Here is a 24,191-nt window from a genome sequence, read left to right as displayed (position 1 = left end):
GGGGGCGGGCCTTAAAAAACGGCACACAGCCTGATGTGCGTCGTTTTTTAATGCCTGGGTGAGGGCAGGTGTTAAGGGACCTGTGGGCTCACTTCCATGGTCTCTGACCATGGAAGCAGTCCAGAGGTGCCCTTCCCTGCCCCCAGGGACACCCCTGCCACCCTCGCCCACCCCTGGAGGACACCCATGGATGGGGGGATCCATCCCAAGTAGGTACAGGTAAGTTGGGGTAAGTATAATTTTTTTATTTTTTGAAAGTGGCATAGGGAGGCCTAATTTGGGCCCCCCTACATGCCACTGTGCCCAATGACCGTTCCCAGGGGACTTAAGTCCCCTGGGCATGGCCATTGGGCAAGGGGGCATGACTCCTTTCTCTGCTAAGACAGGAGTCATTTCAATGGGGGTTGTGCGTCACAAAATGGCGGAAGTCCGGTTTGAGCCATGATTTTTTACTCAAACCTGACTTGCACCATTTTTTGACGCCCAACCCCCATTTTCCCCTACGCCGGTGCTGCCTGGTTTGAGTCATTTTTTTTTACTTTGACCAGCCCGCAGCGCATGCTAACGTCAATCCTTAAATAAGGCACCAGCCTGGCGCGTAGGAATGGCGTTAGCTTGCGGTAAATTTTTTTACGCAAACCAGCACTAGTTTGCGTCAAAAAGTATAAATATGGGCCTTAGTGCTGTGCGAAGCTTCCCTGACTTTATATTGACAATTTTCCACTATGAGCCTGCTGGGTGAACCTGAATTAATAAAGGATGTGTTTTTTCTGAACTGGCCACCTGGGGGAGTACCAGGATCTAAACGTCGGTATGAAAGCAAAAGTTATTTTCAATCTTTTGTGACAATGCTACGTCAATGTGACCCCAGAGCGCTGCGCTATAAATAGACGCTGCAACCACTTTCAATCTATATATGTGCACTGTCCTGCTCAGAGAGTGAACAACCTTCTGCTTAAACTTTAGAATAGCAGCAATGGCTTTTTTCATGTTAACCTGGTGAGAATATGTATACCTGTTAGAAATTGGGTTACTGGTTGAGTGGGGTGTCCACCAGTCATGTGACCCAGGCAGGCAGCATGCACCCGTTGGCTAAAGAAAGGAAATGGTAGATTTCTAAAAGTAACATTTTCATATTGTCTATTAAAAACTGAGTTTGCATAAGTTTGGATTTTAAATCGGGATTCCAGAGGCATGAAGCCTGAAGTGGTTATCTCTATACATTTGAGAACTGCACCAAAAAATCTAATGCAGCAACTGTAAAGTTGTTCCATTGAAGAGATAGGCCTTGCAGTAATGAAAAATGAATTTAAGAGTTTTTAAATATGCCATTTGGGGATAAGCCAATATAACAATGTTTTGAACGGTGAGCACATGCACGTTAAACACTATTTGGCAGTCTTAAAGTGATCCGAGTTATAAGGCCAACAAAAATAGGTCTAGCAAAATGGTGGAGAAGATGCAAAAAGTTTGGAGAAAGACCTTTCTAAGGCTGATAGGTATAACACATGCCACCCCGGCTGAAAGTGGGGAGAACTACTCAAACCCTCTTCAATGAGGCAAAAGAACCTGGAGAGACCATCAGCATTGGAGTGGCCTGATCCAGTATAGTGTTTTCATCGTAAAGTCCAGTCCCTGTAAGGAAATGGATCAGTTTAAATTTATTGGATTTTCACCCCTCATTCGCATTAGCCACCTGAGGGGCCTGTGTCTGTCGGAACTTGGAAGTGAGTCCCAAACAAGTTTGGTCTCAACTTCTTCAGTGTCCTGACCACAGCAAAGGCTTCTCTCTCAATCGCACTTAACCTGTTATCTAGGAAATAGCCTCCTAGAGATGAATGCTATAGGTTGAGCTAGGCCCTCTTCATTTAACTGTGATGGCAGCAACGGATGACATCCGCACTCTCCTCGACTGAGACAAAACCACAGCCCTCTTCATACTAGACCTCTCCGCCACCTTCGACACTGTCTCCCACCACACCCTCTGCATTAGACTGCATGATGCCGGCATCAGCAGCAAAGCCCTAGAGTGGATCCACTCCTTCCTCACCGGCCGTATCCAGAGAGTCAGGCTCCCACTGTTCACCTCACAACTGGCAGAGATCAGCAGTGGAGTGTCTCATGGCTCCTCCCTGAGCCCCACCCTCTTCAACATCTACATGACCCTTGCTAAAATCATCAGAAACCATGGACTCAACATCATCTTCTACACTGACGATTCCCAACTGATCCTCTCCCTCACCGGCTTTGGTCACCATATTTACATCACCCATGGACACTAGGGTAACCTCAGTAGTATCCCCACATTAACTGGGGGCATCTCCTCCCCAACCACTATGCTGACTATACCCTGTGACTATCCTCTTGAAGCACTTGGCATCTCCCATCACATGCCCATACTCATAGCAATTTGGGACAAATGTTCTAGTTTTCTTATCTATAAACCTTTCTTCTGGTGGCCAGATTTGGCTTGCGACCCTTTCCCCTATGAACTGTTTTGGGGGCCTTAAGAGAACTCCTTGGTTTTATTTTCATCTCCTTCCTCTTTCTTCTGTTGGGAACCTTGACCACTCTTTTGGGAGCCGCCCCAGACACCTTCTTAGAAAATGGGGTGCTGATTTGCTTTTCACAGCTCTGAAAAACAAGAATGGAGCATTTGCTCCCTCAGCATTAGGTCATACAGCCCAGTAAAATAATACAATTTGCTGACCTTCACCCAAACCTTTAGCGCCTTGCTGGCATAATTAACAAAATCCACCCAGGACTGATTTGGGAGCTTGTGGCTTTCCCTGAACCTCTGAAAGTACTTTCAGCTCAAACTTAGCAACAAGGATTGCCTTCATGGGATGGTACCTGGTCTGAGTCTCTGCCTCTATTGTCAGGAGCGTGTCCTTCCCCTCTGTGTTCATGTCTTTTCACAGACTACCCCCCAGTACTTCTCAGGGACCTTATGTACCCTGAGTGCAACTTTGTAATTGACAAACCACATGTCTATATCATCTCTCACTACATAGTGAGGCACCAGCTCCTGTGGTATGGAGAAACTCACCTTACCAGCAGATGGAGTGGGCACGCTGTCACCATCATGTGGTTTGCCTTTTGCTTCAACTACATCAAGTGTTTTTCATGCTCCATTAGTAGCTTTTACTCAGCCAAGCTCTTCTCAGCATGCTTTGCCTCCATGGACAAGTTCTCCTCCTTTTCTATTTTTAGTTTAGCCAGCTCTAGCCTGAGCTTCCTCTCTTCCCTCCTGTTCTCTATCTCCTGTGGGGCAGGCCCCTGGAAGCTACACTGCTCTCTGCACAGGACAGAACTTTTAATCCTAAGAGTTGGCTGCCTTCCTCCTCAACAGGCTGCAAACCAAGATCCTCCTGCTGGTCCTGCTCTGATCCTTCCTCATCATCTCCTCCCTGATCATCATCTGTTGGTGACTGGTGGGCCTCTGCCCATACACTTAAGTCCTTTTGAAGCTCCACCTTCCTGCTTCTCCTTTTTGAGGGCAGCCTCTTCTCCTTGCTAACTCCTTCAGTTCAGCAACAGTATAGCTCTTCAGTTTGGCAAGTTCAAGCTCCATCCCTGCATGTGGGGCCAAAGACACTGATAGGTAGACTAGGGATCCATTTAGAAAAACATAAAGGACAATCAGGAAGAATTTGAAACTCAAAATAGCCTTAGATATGGGATCGTAGTGTACATCAAATCACTGTATTACACTTTACAAACACAAGTTCTTTCCTCACCGCTGAACACCAATGTTAGAATTTGACTGGGGTGTAAGCCCTGGTCCAGCAGCAACCACAATCCTAGTCAGGGTAAGGGATGATCAAACCCCCACATAAGTTGTATTCAACCCCCTGGTAGCTTGATTCAGAGCAGTCAGGCTTAACTTAGAGAAAATGTGTAAGTTATTAGTGCAACACTTCAAACACTAAAACCACCACACAGAAGATCCCCCACTGGTTAGAAAAATATAGACAAATAAAACAAGGCTAAAATGACAAAAATCCAATCAGTAGAACCAGAGGTATGATTTCTTAAGGAATAAAATGCAATATAGAGCCTAAAAGCATAAAGTGCCCACCACGGCTCTCTCATCGCAATGAACCAAGTCAAAGTCAAACGTTCAAGCCTACTGATATGGAGCTCAGGATAGACACAGTCCCAGGTTAGTCCAGCTGAAGTTTTACAGTCTCAAGTTTTGGGCCAAGAGTCCCATTTTCATTGAAGATGTTGCTGGCGATAGTTGGCGTGGTGCGAGGAGCAGGCCAGGTGTCGTAGATGGGTGGGCTGGAGCCTCACATTGGTGAGCCACAGGGCTGGTTTTAGGGTGGTACGACGAGTGTGACCATACTGGGTGCTGACCTGGAGGGTGGGCAATGACCTCAGGGGAGGGGCTGTATTTAACAATAATTTATGATTTAAAAGCACCTGCTGCAAAGTTCCTCGTATGCCCAGCTTTCAGGAAGCAATAAAAATATCAAGATCACTCTTGTGATTAATGTTCCTGCTAGGGAGAGATCAGTGTGTTGTCAAGTGGCAGTTTTGACTAGCCATAAAGTAGCGCAAAGAACATATCTGTGTTCTATGTGTATAGCTGAGAGGATTAGTCAACCCAACAAAGCACAGTCACAGGCAAGGGGGCAGTACTATTCCTCCAGCTCTTTTATCTCTTCTCCTTGGCAGAGATTCCTATTGATTCCTGAAATAATCTAAAAATCTGGGGTTTTGGGTTCACTACTTATACCCCTTTCTGCCTTTGAAGAAGGTAAACTTCAAAGGAAAGACTCTGTTCTTCGCAAGATCCTGCATTGCCCAGGCCTGGGTCCAGACTCACACCAGGGGATTGAAGACTGCATTGTGTCGGGGCAGGCATAGCCCATTCAGGTGTAAGTGATCAAGCCTTCTTCCACTCTTGTTCTGATGGCCCATCAGGATATGCAGGCTACACCCCAGCTCCCTTTGTGTCACTGTCTAGAAGGTATTGACAAACAGTCCAACTGTCATTCTGACCCAGACAGGGAATACACAAGCAGGCAGAGTCACAGAATGGTTTAAGCAAGAAAATACCCTCTTTCTAAAAGTGGAAAAACAACAGATGATGGACGGAATGAAGAACCAATCAAACATTCACCCCCAGTCACAGATCTGGGTTTAATCCATCAGAATTTGTGCTTGCCATGTCATTTCAGTTTGGACCCAGCCATATGCAAATCAGTCCTGACCCTGTTCCCCATGGGAACAGTCCAGCCCGAACTGCCAGACCAGGTCCTCCCTGGACCAGAAACAAGCATCCTGGGACTGGTTTCAGGGTATCACCCTTCATCAGCCAGGCTAGTTTAAATCTGGTGGCATAGCAAGCACGGGACCCAAGTCTGGGCATACCCTTCCCACTTGGGGCGACAAATGCAAAAACAACAGATGATGGACTTTCTAAAAGTGGCATTTTCAAACTGACAATTTAAAAAACAACTTTATCAAAAGATGTATTTTTAAATTGTGAGTTCAGAGACATCAAACTCCAGCTTTTTATCTTCTCCCAAAGGGAAACTATATGTATAAGTTATTTAAAGGTAGCCCCCATGTTAGCCTATGAGAGAGATAGGCCTTGCAACAGGGAAAAATGACTTTGGCAGTATTTCACTGCTAGGACCTACTAGTAGCATTTGATTTACATGCCCTGGGAACCTCTAGTGCACTTTACTAGGGTCTTACTAGTAAATCAAGTGTGCCAATCATGGAAAAGCCAATCACACACACATTTTACACAGGGAACACTTGCACTTTAGCACTGGTCAGCAGTGGTAAAGTGCCCAGAGTACCAAAAACAGTGTCCAGCACACAGTCAAAACATGGGAAGCAGAGGCAAAAAAGACGGGAGACCACACCAAGGATGTCAGGTCTAACAACATTCATTTGATAATGTGTACTTGTACTAAAATGAAAATTGTGTATGTCATCAATTTATGTTCTATACAGGTATGTCTACAATGATGTTTGACACAGATGTCTTACAGACATATGTATGTCACAATTAGTTTAAAAAAATATTTCTGTAAGAAGGATTTTACTGCACTGGTTCAGAACTAATGGTAAGTGACTAAATTATGTACACAAACAATATGTAATGCTTGCTTTCGAGTCCAGTGACAACGGGGTCATGTTTCCTCTGTGGTCCAGTAGCAGCAGCAGCAGTGGTCTCGTACCGTCGGGTCCAGTTGAAAACAGAAGTGGAAATGGTAGAAAAGGTGGGTTTTGCCTCATTTCCTTTGCAAGGTGTAGAGGTAACACCGTCACAGGTGCCTTGGCGGAAAGGCACATCATAATTCACTTGGCAGGAACAGTGGCTGTAGTGACGCCACCAGCCACTTTATCCAGTGGTGCAGTCGACACGGGTTGGGATTTCTTGTAGAGTCGGCAGGCCTCAAATGGTCTCTTGTCTATGGGACCCCCAACATCTAAATTGAGAAGGTAGACCGCCAAGGCGACATACAGGTTTTCCAAGGGAAAACAATCAGCAGGACTGTTACCGCCAAGATTTAAATCAGGCCCTTAATCTTAGACCCATATAAAGCCAACGAATATGCTGGGTCTCCAATCAGTAACAATAAATGCAGTGGATTCACATTTTGATATTAATTTTTAAAAAGTAGTGTGGGTAAGAAATCAGGTTATTTGTTGACAGGGGTGAGAGACCAACTCAAGTAATAAACACAATCCTTGTGAGTGCGAACCGCAAAGATCAATAAATAAACCTGTGCTTAACCCTTTGATATCCTGGCACAAAAGCAGCCAGGCTTGACTTAGAGGCAATGTGTAAAGTATTTATGCAGCACTCAAGCAGTAATAAAGTGAAACACAAGACAAGACAGTTCTCAAACCAATTTAGAAAAATCAAATACAATTTATTGAACAAAAATTATACTAAAATCACAAGAATCCAATAAGCAGAACTTTAGTTATGAAGTTTTAGGTGAAAATAGTGACAAAAAGCACAAAGCGCCACTCATGTGTGTGCATTCGCCCTGGACAGCGTTAAAGTGACATGTACAGACTGACCCCAATGGAGTAAGCGTCTGATGCAGATACTTTGTTCATCTCAAATAGGGGAGTGTAGGCAAAATGTCTGGGGGAATACCACACCAAGAATGTTAGGTCTAGAAGTTTGCCTAAAATATGAGTAGATTTCTAATGTACTTGGCTTAATCGGAAATCTAAACATCAGCAGTCAGGCAGGGATTGGCTTGAAGGTTAATTTATGTGTCACTGTATATAAAGGGAAGATGAGTATTCAGATGTCATTTAGCCTCATATATTTATCTAATCATTTTTTTACAATTAAATTAATACACAAATAATGTATCTTTACAACCATGACATTCTCCAACCACTTTCATCTAACAAAAATCAAAACAAGTGAGGGAGCGTAGCTCTTATACTCAACATTAACATGAAATGATTATGAACTAATGCATAATAATGCCGCATAGAAAATGTATTAATGTGTTTCTGCTAAACGTGCGCTTGAAATGTGCCCACGGGGAGTGGGCGCCAATGTATACGATGACTAATGAAATTGATTAATAATGAACTAATGAGAAGTTAATGTATGAATTTATACTAATATTAAAGGTTATATGTTAAAGATTTGCTAATTAATCATTAGGCCTTGGTTAGCATGAGTCGAGGCCTAGATGCCCGGTTTCATATTAAATGTGTTTTTCTAATGTGCAGTGTGCTGACTTGCTGAAGGACATGAACTCGTACTTTTCCAAAAAGCTAGAAGATGAGTGTAACCGTAGTAGATCCGTTCTCATGAAATTCGACTTGCTTAAGGAAACATTCTTGCTGAATGTAACAGTGTAGACTTGTTACAGGTACAAGGTCGCCTAAACTGGTACAGACAATGGAACCACTGACTAGGGATGTGAAAAGGACCACAAGAGTATGAAATCATACCGGACATTCTACCCGTTGGAGACGTCAATCACAAGAACCAATAAACTACGTGAGAACTGTTATGGGGTGACAATTTTGATAGTACCACTGGAGAGTCATTGGATGGAGATAGTGGGGTGGCAACCTCACCCAATTAGTAATTAGGGGACTGTACAACAGAAAAGGGATAAAGCCCTATGACACGAGGAGCCGAGAGAGAGATGCCATTGCAAACTTTTGCTATGACCCAGACACTTTGTCACTCTGCCTAGAGACTTTGCTGTTTGACTCTTCAAACCATCCTCACCCTTACTTTGCCCCATTCTATACTTTTCCACCTTAGGAGGGAAAGTGTCTTTTCTTACCTGTCTGGCTGAATTCTTGGCTGATGGCGAATCAACTGATGTCCTGAAGATGAAGACTGACTCTGTATGCTGACCCATTCCGGAGGGTAACTATAATATGACGAAATGTATTTGTCTGTTTGCCTTTCCTTTCTAGGTACCAACTGCTTCTTTTGACAGAGACCTTAGAGGTTTTCCAAATTGATGTTGCTAAATTGTTTTGCATCAAGCCCAACATGCCAATGCTAATTCGAGGTTATTTGAAGAGTTCACTAAACGGACGCAAATAGACAAATGACTGAATCTATGCTTTGTTGAATAACATGCTAAATAATACTCTGCTGGGGTCAATCCATGTTGACTTTGTGCTATGTTCTAATGTTCGTGATCTTTGCTTTGATGAAATCTTATTCGAGCTGCCATATTATGACAATGCTGATGTGTTTCATGGTTTTGAGACTAATAAACTTAATAGTAGAATTGTAATCAATAGTGAATAAACATCATAAAATCATATTAAACTGGTGTGGTTATTCATGACTAAAAGGTCATGGTGGTTCCTGAGTCTTATTACTGTCATTGATTAATCTGAATTGTCTTGTTATTGTGAATATTGATGACGTTATTGGCATATTGATTGACATGTTGATCAGTTATCTCGTCCTAAGGTGTCTTCAATCAGGGTCAAAAGATTCATTGGCCTAAAACGAGTCCCAGAGTGAATAAATTAGCCATAAAGGGATGCGTTAACAGTTCTGGTAGCAGTGCGACGGTTTAGGCCCTTTGGGGGCCCTAGGACGAAGGACTATTGTTTAGAATTGTTTTTTGAGATAATGCAAATTGGAGGTATGATGTGTCTCTAAATTCCCCATGACTTTCCCAGAATCTCGGAGCTTGCCTAAGTGGGTTAGCTATGTTCTCGGCGTTCTAGCAGGTGTGGTGTAGAATTTGGGCTTGCTCAGCTGATGCATATTGCAGGCGATTTGTGAAGTGTCTGTGAATTTTAGGCCAGGTAATGTTGTTTTAGTAGGAGTCGGCGTACTCCGCAGTATGAGAGTAGGGAAGTCGGCGAACTTCATGTGAATGTGGCGCTTTGTGCTCAAAAATTGTCCACATGGTTGTTGGTGATGTACGGACCTGTCGTGGTCTAAGACTCCAGAGTATATTGACAAGTGTATGAGACACTTGGTTGATGTTGTAATTTGTGCGGTTTAATAGTTCAATCGGGCGTGGTTGACAAGTCGATTTTGAGTCAATTGTGTGAATGAAACCTTCTATGGAGATTTGGCAAGTCCTAAGGTGCACTAGAACGAACCACTGACAAGTCGAGAGTAGAATTTGCGGGTCGAATTCTGCTTGTGGGTGTGGGAGCTGGGAAGGAGAGAGTAGCTGCTGAGGCTTCAAGTGAAATCTCTGTAAAGTTCTGAAGCGATTGTGTTACCCTTCCTGTAGTAAACCGGCTAATTTGGGTCTTGTTGTTAAAGGTGCTCGCAATATATTGCATTAGTTTCTGTGTGAGGAAGACAAGCTGCAAGACTTTGTCAGCTGCAGTGTGTGTGAGTGTGACGTCATTTGAGCCGCTCTCGGATAGGTCAGTTGCCAAGAGGGGCCGCACACGGATTGGCAGCCGTCCGTGAAAGGCAATTGGTTGAGAAGGTAGACGAAGAGTGTTCTGGGAATTAAAGTCACTTCCTGCTTAGATTCTAAACAAAATAAAAGACGCAAAAATGAAGTTTTTTAAGGCGCTAAAGAGTGCTTTGAGGGGAGATACGTACATTACAGCAAGTGTGGGGAGCCTACACCGGCAGAGGATACTCCGGCTTATTTCATAATGAAGGAGAAAGGAGTTGCGCCATGTCTTGGGCTAAAGTAGTGGTGCAAGATAACAGAAAAGGAAGGATGTTTGGTGTTCCCGGAATATGGAACGTTTAATATAAGAATTTTGGAAAATTTGCAAAGGGTGTAAAGTGAGCAAAAACCACCCCGAGAAGACCAGCTCAGTATGAGGCATTATCGGTCTGGGATCTAATGGCCACATAGCATAGACAACAGAAATTTGTGAGGAGAATGAGAAGAGCAGAAAAGACTTTAGCAGAGGCCAAATGGGATAATGAGACCAAGATGTGGAGAAGTGGAATAGTTGGCGGAATCAAGATGTTTCCGGCAATAACTCAAGAAGATGAGGCGCAGGGGAAGAAGGCCATTTGGAAGACAGACAAGAGCTCTAGTAACCAAAGGAGAGCCAGAGGTCTTGGGCAGATGCAGATGATTCAGACGATGAAGAGTTTCTTAATCAGTTGTTACATGATCGCCCACCACCATATGCCATGAATGATAATGCACAGAATACTAGTGTGGGTCCTGAATATCCGGCACAAAATAAGGGAAATACGAATACAGTGCAGACAAGTGGTACAGTTTCGATACAGAATGGTGTCAGTGTACCCACTGCTCCAGATACGCAGATTCAGTTGCAGCCACCACCAATTCAGAGGCTTTATCCTGATGTCCCAGTATTGGAGACAACTACGAGTTTGATGGTGCCATCTGATCCAGTATACACGAGATCAAAGTTAGTGCAGATTGAGCGAACTCCACAATTGCTGGCCCAGCCGCAGCAACAGGTGGTTCCGAGTTACACTCCTGTTGCAGGACCGCAGTCAGTCGGCACATCACCTATGATAAATCAAACTATGAATGCTCTGCAGGGTTTGGGAATTGGACAGACACCAGCTGCTATATCATTACCAATTACTGTTGGTCCGCTAGTACTGCTATATGCACAAGCTAAGCCTGGTGTATGTGATCAGGGAGTAATGGACCAAGAAGCAATAAGAGGAGGGTCCACAGGAAACTTGCAGGGAATGACACAGGGAAAACAGACAGCCGAAAGGTCTAGGTCCTTGTTGGACTTCAGTCCGATTGGGGTTCCTTTAGAAACGAGGCAAGCAGGGTTAGGTACATTAACTCCACAGGTAATGAGTATGAATACGACACAGACACCAATGGTGCAGTCTGGAAATGTCTTGTTGCAAGGCTTGACAGCGCAACAATTGAATGAGTGGTTAGACAAGCTCAACACTTCGCAGGCTACTTCAGTGATTGCAGAGAGATCACAGAGAGAGGAATACCTGAATTTTGTGAGGCTGGGTGTGGAAGCCGCAGAAATAGTAGAAGGAACGATGGGGGTGAACAGATTGGAGTCATACACGGAAGCAGAATTGAGGTAACTATGCCCCAAAATAACCAAAGAAGTGGGCAAGGTGCATCAGAGGTTGGCAAACCTAGCAGACAAATACGGCATAGACTTAGACAATACTAAGCATTTGAAGAGGAGTTATAGGTTAGATTTTGAGCCTAAAGATTTCGATCACATGAGATCCACTGGAATGAAGGCACATCTTAAAGAGATATTTCAGAGTGCTCAAATTTGTGGGGCATTAGAGAAGTGGGAAGGCAGATGGACAAAGAAAAGTGATAAAGAGAAAGGTGACGGCCCGGAGCCAAAGCAGGCTAGAGCTTCACCAGACACGGAGACAATAAAGATGTTACCAATGAGAGAAACAGCTGGAGGGGTTCTAGTCCATGTACCGTGGTCTAGAGGTGACATCCTGTCATGTACAAATGACTATCCCAGGTTGAGGGAGAAGCCGATAGAGTGGTACTAGCAGACGGACAAGGTTGTAAAGCTTGCAAAATGTCTCTGGGAAGACTTGAATACATTGTTTGAGACCACAGTTCCAGCTGACTTGTGGATCGAGTGTAAGAGAGGTGTGGATTGGCCGACAGAGGAGCCGGCAAGGGACAAGGTTACTGGAGCACCGTCTTCTGAAGTGATGAGGTATTATCATAAAGTGATTGAGTTTTTGAAGCAAAAAGTGTCGCCAAAGGTGACTGACTGGCAGAAAATTGATCGAACATCTCAGGAAGTCAAAGAGTCGATACATGCTTACTATGAGAGGTTGTTGAAGGCATTCAAACACTATAGTGGCACTGAGGTCATAGAGCCGAAAGACATGAATCACCTTGTGTTCAGGTTTGTTGAAGAGTTAAGACCAGAGAATAGCCAGATGATTAAGAATCATTTGATCTGTTGGCAAGCGAAGCCGATTGATGAGGTGTTACAGTATGCGAAATACTGTAGTGACAAGATTGAACTGAAACAGAGAAAGTTGAAGGAGAAAGTGATGGTGATGCAGATTAAGGCAGCGCAAGCAGGGATGCAGGGAAATGGAATACAGCAGATGGTACAGCAGCAACCACAGGGAAATGGAATGTTTCAGGTACAACCGGGAGGACGAGGTCGAGGAGGTTTTGTGAACAGAGGTTAAGATATGAATACCGTTGTGGTTCAAAATGATGTGCAAGGGATGAAAAATGTGTCACCAAGTCACGCGTGCGGGGGTGTGGGGCATTGGACACGGGAGTGCCCAATGATGGTGCAGGATGGTGTTGTTCAACAAAGGAATGATGTCGGTACATTTCACAATGTGAGGGGTCCAAAAGTGAGGGGTCAAAATCCGAACTTCCAGAATAACCTGGTACAGATGCAGGGTCTACTGCCCATGCAACAAATGCAAATGCCACGTGCTCAAACCCCACAGATGCAGCAGGTACAACAGCATATTCCCATGGTACCTAGACAGCAAATGCAGTTACCATTAGCTCCAATGGGACAGCAACAGGTGATGCTTCCTCAACAGGTCACAGGTCAAACAATGAGTCAAATAGTACAGTACAACAGTTCCCATTGCGTGGTGAAGATGGAATAAATTATGAATGGTCGGATGATTGTTCAGATAGTGAGGAGTGCAGGCTTGCAGCGTCCTTAGAGGTAGATCAGAGGAGACCCTATGTAGAGGGAAAGGTGATGGGTCATAAAGTTTTGTTCCTAGTTGATACAGGAGCTCCACGATCCACAGTCAGAAGTGCAGAGGTTCCGAAATTGCCACTTTCGGGGCGTACCATAAGGGTGGTAGGAGTAGCAAATCAGTTCCTGATGAATCCAATTACAGATCCGGTCCAAGTTGAGATTGGTACCTTCCAGGGATGACATAGATTTGTAGTCTGTGACTCGAGTCCTGTATCCCTACTGGTAAGAGACTTAGGCCCTCATTACAACATTGGCGGTAAAAGCCGCTTATCGCTGTGCAGAAGACCGCCAAAACACCGCCGCGGCCGCGGAGTTCCGCCACAGCTATTATGACCCACATCTCGGAATCCGCCGAAATTCAGACACCCACACAAGACTGCCACACCAAAGGTCAGTGATAAACTGACGGAAAAAAAAAACTCCACCGTCACGCCAACAGAAACACGCCCATGCTATCACGACACACGAATCCACGCGGCGGTCTTTCAAACGCGGTATTCCATTGGCGGTACACACCGCCGTGCTCAAAATACACACACATCTACAAAACACCGCCACATTGGACAATTCCAAATACACACACCTGATACACATACAAACACCACTCCCACACACCAAACGCAATATAAAACACACACCCACATCACCCACAAACCCCTACGACCAGAATTCACGAACGAAGGCCAGATAGACAGAGAGCACAGCAACTGAGAACCTCACCACACAGAGGCACACAACACCATCACCCATACAACATTACACTCACAAAACACCACACACCACTACACATCACCCCACACATCAACACTTACACCACCCCACACATCACCCACACCACCTCATGTCACGCCAAAGACACCCCTGGTTTTCCGAGGAGGAGCTCAGGGTCATGGTGGAGGGAATCCTACGGGTAGAGCCACAGTTATTTGGCTCACAGGTGCAGCACACATCCATAGCCAGGAAGATGGAGCTATGGCAAAGAATCGTGGACAGGGTCAACGCTGTGGGACAGCATCCAAGAAATCGGGAGGACATCAGGAAGAGGTGGAACGACCTACGGGGGAAGGTGCGTTCTGTGGTCTCCAGGCACAACATCGCGGTACAGCGGACTGGCGGCAGACCCCCACCTCCTCCCCCACAACTAACAACATGGGAGGAGCAAGTCTTGACCATCATGTATCCAGAGGGCCTCGGAGGAGTCGGTGGAGGAATGGACACTGGTAAGTCAAATCTTAACTATCATATCCCCCACCCTACTTGCATGCCATCACACACCCCCACCCTCACCCCCTCCCCTCCCCTATCACTCCAACTCCTCACTAATGTACTCATAACACAAACCACACATCCCAACATCAAGCACTTCATGACACAACTAAGCATTGACACCCAGCACTAAAGCATGCTCATTGTTCATACCCATAACAACCCCCCAACCATCATCATACAAGCCCCCACACAGGAATGCTTGCACTGGGATACACAAACACCCACCCATTGCACACCATTACACACACACATGCACTAATCATGCTCTTATACCCCTGCAGGACCACTACGGAACGTCACCACACCGGAGGGTCCAGACAACTCCACTCCACCCACAGAAGAGGCCCACAGTGACGACAGCAGCACTGGCCAACTGGATCAAGATGATCAGCCCGGACCATCATGGGCCTCGGGACAGTCGGTTCCCCTTGCACAGGCACAGCCCAACACTGACCTTCCACCCTCTGGTAACACCAGCACAGCACCCACCCAGCGGGCCCATACCTCCGTACCCAGGACACGTCAATCAGCGGTGTGTCCACCACTACAGGGAACCCAGGATAACCCACCACCCCAACAACAACAGGGACCTGGGGGCAGTGGTGGTGGGCACATGGTCCAGGGGACGGAGGCACAGGAACACAGGGGAACTGGGAGGGCTGCTGTACGACAGGGGGTGGACAGGCCAAGGGAACCCACCCTCCACGAGGCCCTCTCCTCCATCATGGGAGCATACCACCACTCCCAGGAGACGATGGCGACGGTCCTGGCCAAGTTTCAGGAGACCCAGCGCCTGCAGGAGGAGCAGTATTTGGGGTTCAGGGAGGAGCTCAGAACCATCAGCTCCGGCCTGGGCACCATCGTAGGGGTGCTGAAGGACATACAAAAGACCATGAGGGACACAGTGGCACTTCAAGGGGCCCTTGACACTAGCATGGACGATGAACTGCCCACCACCTCCGCCGGCGCTAGTGGACAGGACACCCAGCCACAGGACCACCACACCAGCACCCTACCCCCTGCAGATGGAGATCCACCCCGCAAGCGGTCCCTGAGATCCAGGAACAGGACAGAGCAAGATGGCAAGACCCCTGCCAGGAAATGAGACCACCCTGATTGTCCTCCCACTGTCTCACTTTGTTACCCTGTCCAGATTGGAACTGCCCCAGCTCCACTTCCTATGCCCATATGGGCAGTGCACTTGTGAGACTAATAGACTGGACTCTGCCATGGACATTCCTCCACCATCACCCATCACCATTTTACCACCCCCTCCAATAATTAGCACTTCAATAAACACCCTTGAACCACAAAACAATCTGGAGTCAGTCTGTGATTTTGAAAATGTGTATTAGCAATGACAGTGACAAAATGCGTTTTCTAATGTAATGCCAACATACCTATGTCACACATCTTAAGTCCATGAAGGATGCAAGCAGATGACACACGTTGGTAACCACACCTGTGAAACCGTAATGGAAATGTACAACTCAGTTAACAAATACTGCTACTCATTGACAGACAGGATAGAGGTGTGAAAGTGAATGTAATAGTAAAAAAATTGTTCTCACCTGTGTGTCACTGGAAATATTGCTGTATGACTGTCTATGTCTTCTTCCTCAGCTTCCTCCTCATCACTGTCCACAGGCCCCACAGGCTCCACAGCTGCCACAACACCGTCATCTGGACCATCCTCCTGTAGAAAAGGCACCTGGCGTCACAAAGCAAGATTGTGTAGCATCGAGCTTGCGATGATGATCTGGCACACCTTCCTTGGTGAGTAGAATAGGGAACCACCTGTCACATGGAGGCACCTGAACCTGGCCTTCAGGAGGCCGAAGGTGCGTTCGATCACCCTCCTAGTCCGCCCATGGGCCTCATTGTAGCGTTCCTCTGCCCTGGTCCTGGGATTCCTCACTGGGGTCAATAGCCAGGACAGGTTGGGGTAACCAGAGTCCCCTAATAGCCACACACGGTGCCTCTGGAGTTGACCCATCACATACGGGATGCTGCTATTCCGCAGGATGTAGGCGTCATGCACTGAGCCAGGGAACATAGCATTTACCTGGGAGATGTACTGGTCTGCCAAACATACCATCTGTACATTCATGGAATGATAACTCTTCCGGTTCCTGTACACCTATTCACTCCTGTGGGGGGGGACCAGAGCTACATGGGTGCCATCAATAGCACCTATGATGTTGGGGATATGTCCCAGGGCATTGAAGTCACCTTTAACAGTAGCCAAATCCTCCACCTGAGGGAAAACGATGTAGCTCCTTACGTGTTTCAGCAGGGCAGACAACACTCTGGACAACACGTTGGAAAACATAGGCTGGGAAATCCCTGATGCCATGGCCGCTGTTGTTTGAAATGATCCACTTGCAAGGAAATGGAGCACTGATAGCACCTGCACTTCAGGGGGTATTCCTGTGGGATGGTGGATTGGTGAGATCAGGTCTGGCTCCAACTGGGTACACAGTTCCTGGATTGTGGCATGGTCAAACCTGTAGGTGATGAACAAATGTCGCTCCTCCATTGTTAACAGGTCCACCAGCGGTCTGTACACCGCAGGATTCCGCCATCTCTTCAAATGTCCCAGCTGATGGTGCCTAAGAAGGACAACAGCGACCACAGAGTCAACAAATTCCCAGGTATGTACCCACAGTCTACACAGAACACGACACCAAATACAAAACTCTTCCTGTATGTGTGTGGAGTGTAGGCCTAGGTATGTGTGACGCAGTAGTAAATGAAGCCATGTGGGCCCCTGAAATGGCGGCTGCCTGACCTGTAAAGTGGGACAATGGGATGTGAGGTATGTGTGCTAGCGTTGTACACCGTCGCTGTAGGCGGTCGTAAACCGCGGAGCAATGCTGCATTGGTTAACATTCGACCCTATGGGTCCCAAGGAGCCAATGACGAAGTGCGCCGGCGGTGATGATACGCACCACCGCGGACGTCACCGCCGCGGACGTGACCGCTATTTTCTATCTGTTCAATCACTCGATACCTGATCTTCGACAGGAGAGGACCTACTCTGCAAGTGCTGCTATGACCTTGGTCTGGAAGAGACAATGGCTGCTGCGTCTGTTCTGGGGAAAGGGCCCCTGCCTTCACTGCTCAGGAGTTGGAGAAGCTAGTCGATGGGGTCCTCCCCCAGTACACGCTACTCTACGGTCCTCCAGACCAACAGGTAAGTACACAGGGAGCACGTTGTATGGGCTATGCTGGGTGGAGAGGGCTGGATGTCAGTAGGAAGGGGGCAGAGTTCAGTGACCATAAAGGAGTGTGAATGCATGTGCCACATGGCAAGGGTAGGGATGGGGGCCACTCACATCGACGGTGCAGTTGGTAATGACTTCTCTTCTTCCCCTGTACATGTCATGTAGGTCAGCGCCCACCAGAAGAAGGACATTTGACGTGCCATCGCCAAGGACGTCCGGACCCTGGGGGTCCACCAGAGACGGGGCACCCACTGCCGGAAAAGATGGGAGGACCTTCGCCGCTGGAGCAAGAAGACGGCGGAGGCTCAGCTGGGGATGGCCTCCCAACGTGGGAGGGGTGCTCGTCGCACCATGACCCCCCTGATGTTCCAGATCCTGGCGGTGGCCTACCCGGAGTTGGATGGGCGCTTGAGGGCATCACGGCAGACACAAGGGGGTGAGTACAACATCATTCAGCGGACTTTGCGCGCAGTGGAGGGGTCTGGGTGGGGGAGGAGGGCTGTGGGTTTCCCTAGGCCAGGGCGAGTTCCGTAGGCTAGGCCCCTCCGTAATGCAGGCCCGGTGGCACTCCACCCCACCTCTGTAGAGTGCCAAGTACAGGTATACATGCCCCTGTGTCATCTATGTGTGCAGATGTCCACCATAGCCATGTAGGACAGATCCCAGGAATTGCATCTCTAGAGGCCAAGAGCACGGCGTAGTGCAGGGGGCTGCTGCGTCTGTATTGTCCACCAACGGTAGCGGTAAGCCATGCACTCAACCTGTCTTTCTTCTGTCGTCCCCCCCCTTTTTGTGCTCTCCCTGTTCTTTTGTGCATCAGCATCATCAGGCGGAGGTACAGTGGCACCGGAGCACGAGGGAGCTGCATCCCACATGGCCATGGAGGGCCACACCACAGACTCTGAATACACCAGTGGGACGGAGGGCGAGGGGAGCTTCACGTCGGTCACCGGATCATCAAACAGCGATACGGACTCGACCGCCGATGGGAGCTCCCTTGTGGTGGCGGCACCATCTGTGCACCCCACTTCTACAGGTACAGCCACCACCCCCCCTACCAGCACCCCCCTCCCAGCAGCCCCTCAGCCTTCGCTCCGTGCCCGCTCACGCAGGAGGGTGGGCATCACCTTCACCCCAGGCACCTCAGCCCCTGCCCCTGTCACCCCTGCTGCCCTCAGTGAGGAGGCCATTGACCTCCTCAGGTCACTCACTGTTGGGCAGTCTACCATTGTGAATGCCATCCAGGGTGTAGAAAGGGAGTTGCAACATGGTAATGCATTCCTGGAGGGCATTCATTCTGGTCAGGCTGCCCTTCATCGAACCCTGCAATCTCTGGCCTCAGCACTGATGGCAGCCATTGTCCCTATGTCTAGCCTCCCCCCTCCAACTTCCTCCACCCAGACCCAGTCCCCTGTACCCCAGCCTATCCCAAGCACACCATCAGACAAGCATGCACACACCTCAACACCCAAAAGTAGCTCAGGCAAACATAAGCACCACACAACCAACAGGCACTCACACAAGCATCACCCATATACAGACACAGCAACATCCACTGCCTCCACTGTGTCCCCATCCTCGTCGTCTCCCTCCTCCCTCCCAGTCTTGTCTATACTCTCACCTGCATGCACTACATCTTCAGGCACTAGGACTCGCTCCAGAACACCCAGCACCACACCCCGCTCAGCTGCACTCACCACCCCCACTACCATTTACACGTCCCCTGTGTCCACTCACAGTGTGTCTGTGACGCCCCCTCTCAAAGTACACAAACGCGGGCACCCACACACCCAACATCCATCCACCTCACGACAGCCTCCAGTACCTGCACCTGCACCCAAATCAACTAAAGTTACACCTCCTACAACCACCTCCTCTTCCTCCACTCCCAGACCCCCTCCAGCTACCCATCCCAGTGTTTGTAAGAAACTCTTCCTTAGCAACATTGACCTCTTTCCCACTACCCCCACCCCTCCAATTCATAGGTCCCGTAGTAGCACCTCAGCCAAAAAAAGTCCGGTACCAGTGGTGCGTGTTAAAGGTGTGTGGAGTGCACCGGCCACCAGGGCAGCCAGTGGGACACGGAGCCAAAGCACTGCCAGTCCACCCCCTGTAAAGCACCTTAAATTGGAAAGTGGCCGACGGGAGAGGGTGAAGACTCCTGCCGGCAAAACAGCTCACAAGGGTCCCGGGGGGAGTGCCGAGTCAGCTGTGACTCCTACCAAGGTGGTGAAGGGGCAGAAGAAGTCTCCAAAGTCTGGAAAGAGTAGCACAGCGGAGAAGGCCGCCATCCTCCCCGCCGGCCGGGACGCCACCGCCAGCACTGTCGTCACTGGTCCCGAGACCACCGCCAGAGTCAGTGCCCTGGAGGGCAGCAGTATCGTCACTGGTCCGGAGACCACCACCAGAGTCAGTGCCCTGGAGGGCAGCAGTATCGTCACTGGTCAGGAGACCACCGCCAGTGTCAGTGACCTGGAGGGCCCCGGCAGCAACAGCCCCGCTGGGCACTGAGGGACCGTAATGCCACACACCGCTGAACAGGTCAGAGACAGCAGAGGCAAGCACCGCTAAACAGGGCAAAGACCGCCATGGTGAAGACCGCTGAACAGGGCAAAGCACCGCTGAACAGGTCAGAGACAGCAGAGGCAAGCACCGCTAAACAGGGCAAAGACCGCCATGGTGAAGACCGCTGAACAGGGCAAAGCACCGCTGAACAGGTCAGAGACAGCAGAGGCAAGCACCGCTGAACAGGGCAAAGACCGCCATGGTGAAGACCGCTGAACAGGGCAAAGCACCGCTGAACAGGCCAAAGACCGCCATGGCAAAGCACCGCTGAACAGGGCAAAGCACCGCCATGGTGAAGACTGCTGAACAGGGCAAAGACTGCCAAATCAAGCATCGTTAGCCCATGTGCAGCTGGGACAGTGACGGAACTGGGTCCGTCACGGGGAGCGTGATGCACTCTGGGCACCAGTCCCCCTCCAGAACCAGTGGAGACCTGCATCCACTCTGTCTGTCCTTCACAGGATGAAGCACTCTGGGCACCAGTCCCCCTCCAGAACCAGTGGTGACCTGCATCCACTTGAGAGACTGTGGCTTTGCACTCCCCAGGATGGTACAGTGGGCAACCCACCCACTGACAAGACTTGAGAGACTGTGGCTTTGCACTCCCCAGGATGGTACAATGGGCAACCCACCCACTGAAGAGACTTGAGAGACTGTGGCATTGCACTCCCCAGGATAAAGCAATGGGCATGGAGCCCCGTCGTGGATCTGGCGTGGTGCTGTAATCCGGCTGAGGTGCCACCCCCTTCCCTTCCCCCTGAGGTGCCTGTTGTATTTCTATCTGATGCCCCTGCAGTGTTCTCTCCGTTTGTGGACAGGTATCTAGTATGTGCATACCTGCAGTACTACTCGTGATGTATGATTTAGATTGTTTATATATATCTGTATATATTTGGTTACTCTATTTTAATACATTACAATGTTTGGACTGATTTCCTTTTGTCTTTGCATTCTTCCGGGGGGTTTTGGGTTGTTACTGTGCTGTTTGGAAATGCATTGGTGTGTGTGTTGTAGTGGGTGAGGGTCGGGTTGGGGGTGGGTGTGTTTCGTGTGTGTCCCCCTGACTTTTGCCTCCCCCTCCCCTATGTCGTAGGTGCAGTACTCACCGTTGTCTTCGGCGCCTACGTTGCTGATGTTCGTAGAAGAGCAGGTAGACAAGCGCAGGGAGTATTTGGAGTTTGGGCTCCATGGTGCCCTCCTTCCTCGTGGCGTATGTTAAGGTGAGCGTTTTCCCATTGCAAAAGCTGTTTCTGCCGTGTTTTTATCCACGGTGAATCCGCCCCGGAAAAGGTGGCGGATTGGCGGGTTGTGATACTGTGGGCGGTACATTGTCTCCCGTCTGTCTGTTTGCGGTGACCGCCGCGCTGCTTGTCTGTACCGCCGTGGCGGTCGGAGTGTTAAAGTGGCTGTCTATGTTGGCGGTTTCCGCCATGGTCATAATTCCCTTTTTTTGTCCGCCGGCCTGTTTGCGGTATTGCCGCAGCTTTAACACCGTCCGCCAGGGTTGTAATGAACCCCAAAGTGTCTGTACTGTCAGAAAGAGGTGAAGTACTTGGGTCACCTGATTGAAAAGGGGTCAAGGAAAATATCCAAAGAGAGAGTGACAGCCATACTGCAGATGAATCCCCCGACAACAAAGAGAGACGTTAGAATGTTTTTGAGAATGGTGGGCTACTGTCGTCAGTGGATCCCCAACTTCTCGATTATCTCTAAACCTTTGGTGAAATTGACTGTCAAGGAAATTCAGGATGGCCCGGGTGCCATAACCATGTCCGAAAAAGAGATGAAGGCATTCGAGGGAAAGTATGTGCAGGGCACCAGCTTTAGGTATGTCTGATTACACAAAGCCTTTTGTACTATTTTGTCATGAACGTGAAGCATGTTCTTTGTCTGTTTTAACACAGGTCCATGGAGGTGCAAACCGCCCAGTAGCATATTTTTCAGCTACTTTGGACCCAGTCGCAGCAGCCTTACCGGGTTGTTTGCGTGCAGTTGTAGCAGTTGGTCAAAGCCTCACTCAGTGTGAGGGTATAGTAATTGTCCCACATTCAGATGAAATCCTGTTGACCCGAACAAAGACTCAGCATATGACAAACACGTTTGACTAAGTATGAAACAATTATATTGGGGTCACCGAATGTGTCTCTCAAGATATGTACTGTGTTGAACCAGGCAACTTTGCTTCCTATTGAAAATGTAAACATTGATGATGCCGAGGAAGTGGAGCATGATTGTCTTGAGGTAACAGATCTGTGCACCAAACCGAGACCCGACATTAAAGATACCCAATTGGAAGAAAATGATTACATCATCTTTGTTGATGGTTCATGCCTGAAAGACTCAGTAGGATTATTGAATGCTGGATATGCCATATGTACAATCACTGGTATCCCAGAAGCATCCTGGCTCGAAAGAGTATACTCTGCTCAAGTGGCTGAATTAATTGATCTTACTAGGGCATGCCACGCAGCTGAGAACCTGAAAGTCACTATTTATACTGACAGCAGATACGGATTTGGAATTGTCCATGATTTTGGCCAGTTATGGTCCCAGAGGGGTTTCATGACCTCTTCTGGTTCTCCAGTGAAAAATGGCAAGAGAATTAAGGATTTGTTGCACACAATTCATTTACCTTTTGAAATTGCCGTGGTGAAATGCAATGCTCATGTTAAATCACAAGACTTTGTGTCAATGGGAAATGGATATGCAGATCAAGTCGCAAGGTTTTGTGCATTGAACTGTATATTGTTTCAAGACCAGTGGGAATTGTTACCTGAAACTGAAAATGAAACATGCTCAGGGTATGCATTAAGGGTGGTTGACACACTAGATGAGTTAAAATCATTGCAGGGACGTGCCAGCAAAGAGGAGAAACGCTCCTGGCTGAAAATGCACTGCGTACAGAGATCTGATGATTTATGGTTTTCAGAGGAGGGAAAAATGGTTCTGCCAAACAGCCTTTCGTCACAGTTTGCGAGGTTTTGCCATGGTCAAGCACATGTTGGGAGAGATGCAATGATCAGGTTGTTCAAAGTCGATTGGTTCAATCCGAAATTCAGACAAGCTGCAGAGGTTATCTGTCACAGATACATCATCTGTCAACAGATGAATGCGGGTAAAGGGACCGTGGTGAATTTGAGCCACATTGGGACAGCAGGAGGTCCATTTAGCAGAATGCAGATGGATTTTATTGAGATGCCTGTGTGTGGAGGTTTGAAGTACGTGTTGATGGTTGTGTGCGTTTTCAGTCACTGGATTGAAGCTTACCCTACACGTAGGAATGACAGTCTCACAGTAGTGAAGCTGCTGCTTAGGGAGTTGATACCACGTTTTGTGTTTCTGATCTCTTTAGAATCAGATAGGGGAAGACACTTCGACAATGATGTGATTAAGCTCTTATGTGCTGCACTGAACATTGAACAGAAGTTGCACTGAAGCTATCGCCCTGAAGCATCAGGACTAGTGGAGCAGATGAATGGTACCTTGAAGTCGAGAATGGCCAAAATGTGCACAGCTACAAATTTGAACTGGCCAGATGCATTGCCCTTAGTGCTGATGTCAATGAGAAACACGCCTGACAAGAAAACAGGACTGTCTCCTCATGAGATTCTTATGGGCCGAGCTATGAGATTGCCCGCATTGCCTGCAAATGTTCTTGTAAATATCACGGATGATATGGTGTTGGACTACTGCAAGGGTGTGGCTGACGTGGTCCGCTCTTTCTCTCACCAGGTGGAAGCTACCACATTGCCACCGATAAGTGATCCAGGTCACACCCTGAAAGCCGGTGACTGGGTTGTTCTCATGAAACACGTGAGGAAGTTGTGTTTGGAGCCACGTTGGAAGGGGCTTTATCAAGTAATACTGACAACTACTACTGCCGTGAAATGCGCAGGGCTTCCAAACTGGATCCATGCCAGTCACACAAAGAAGGTGACGTGTCCAACTGATGAGGAACTTCAATTGTCCAGAACAACA

The sequence above is a fragment of the Pleurodeles waltl genome, chromosome 8 (assembly GCF_031143425.1).
Source record: "Pleurodeles waltl isolate 20211129_DDA chromosome 8, aPleWal1.hap1.20221129, whole genome shotgun sequence".
Classification (NCBI taxonomy): Eukaryota; Metazoa; Chordata; class Amphibia; order Caudata; family Salamandridae; genus Pleurodeles; species Pleurodeles waltl.
The sequence above is the reverse complement of the archived record's forward strand: the minus strand, read 5'-3'. Positions refer to the sequence as shown.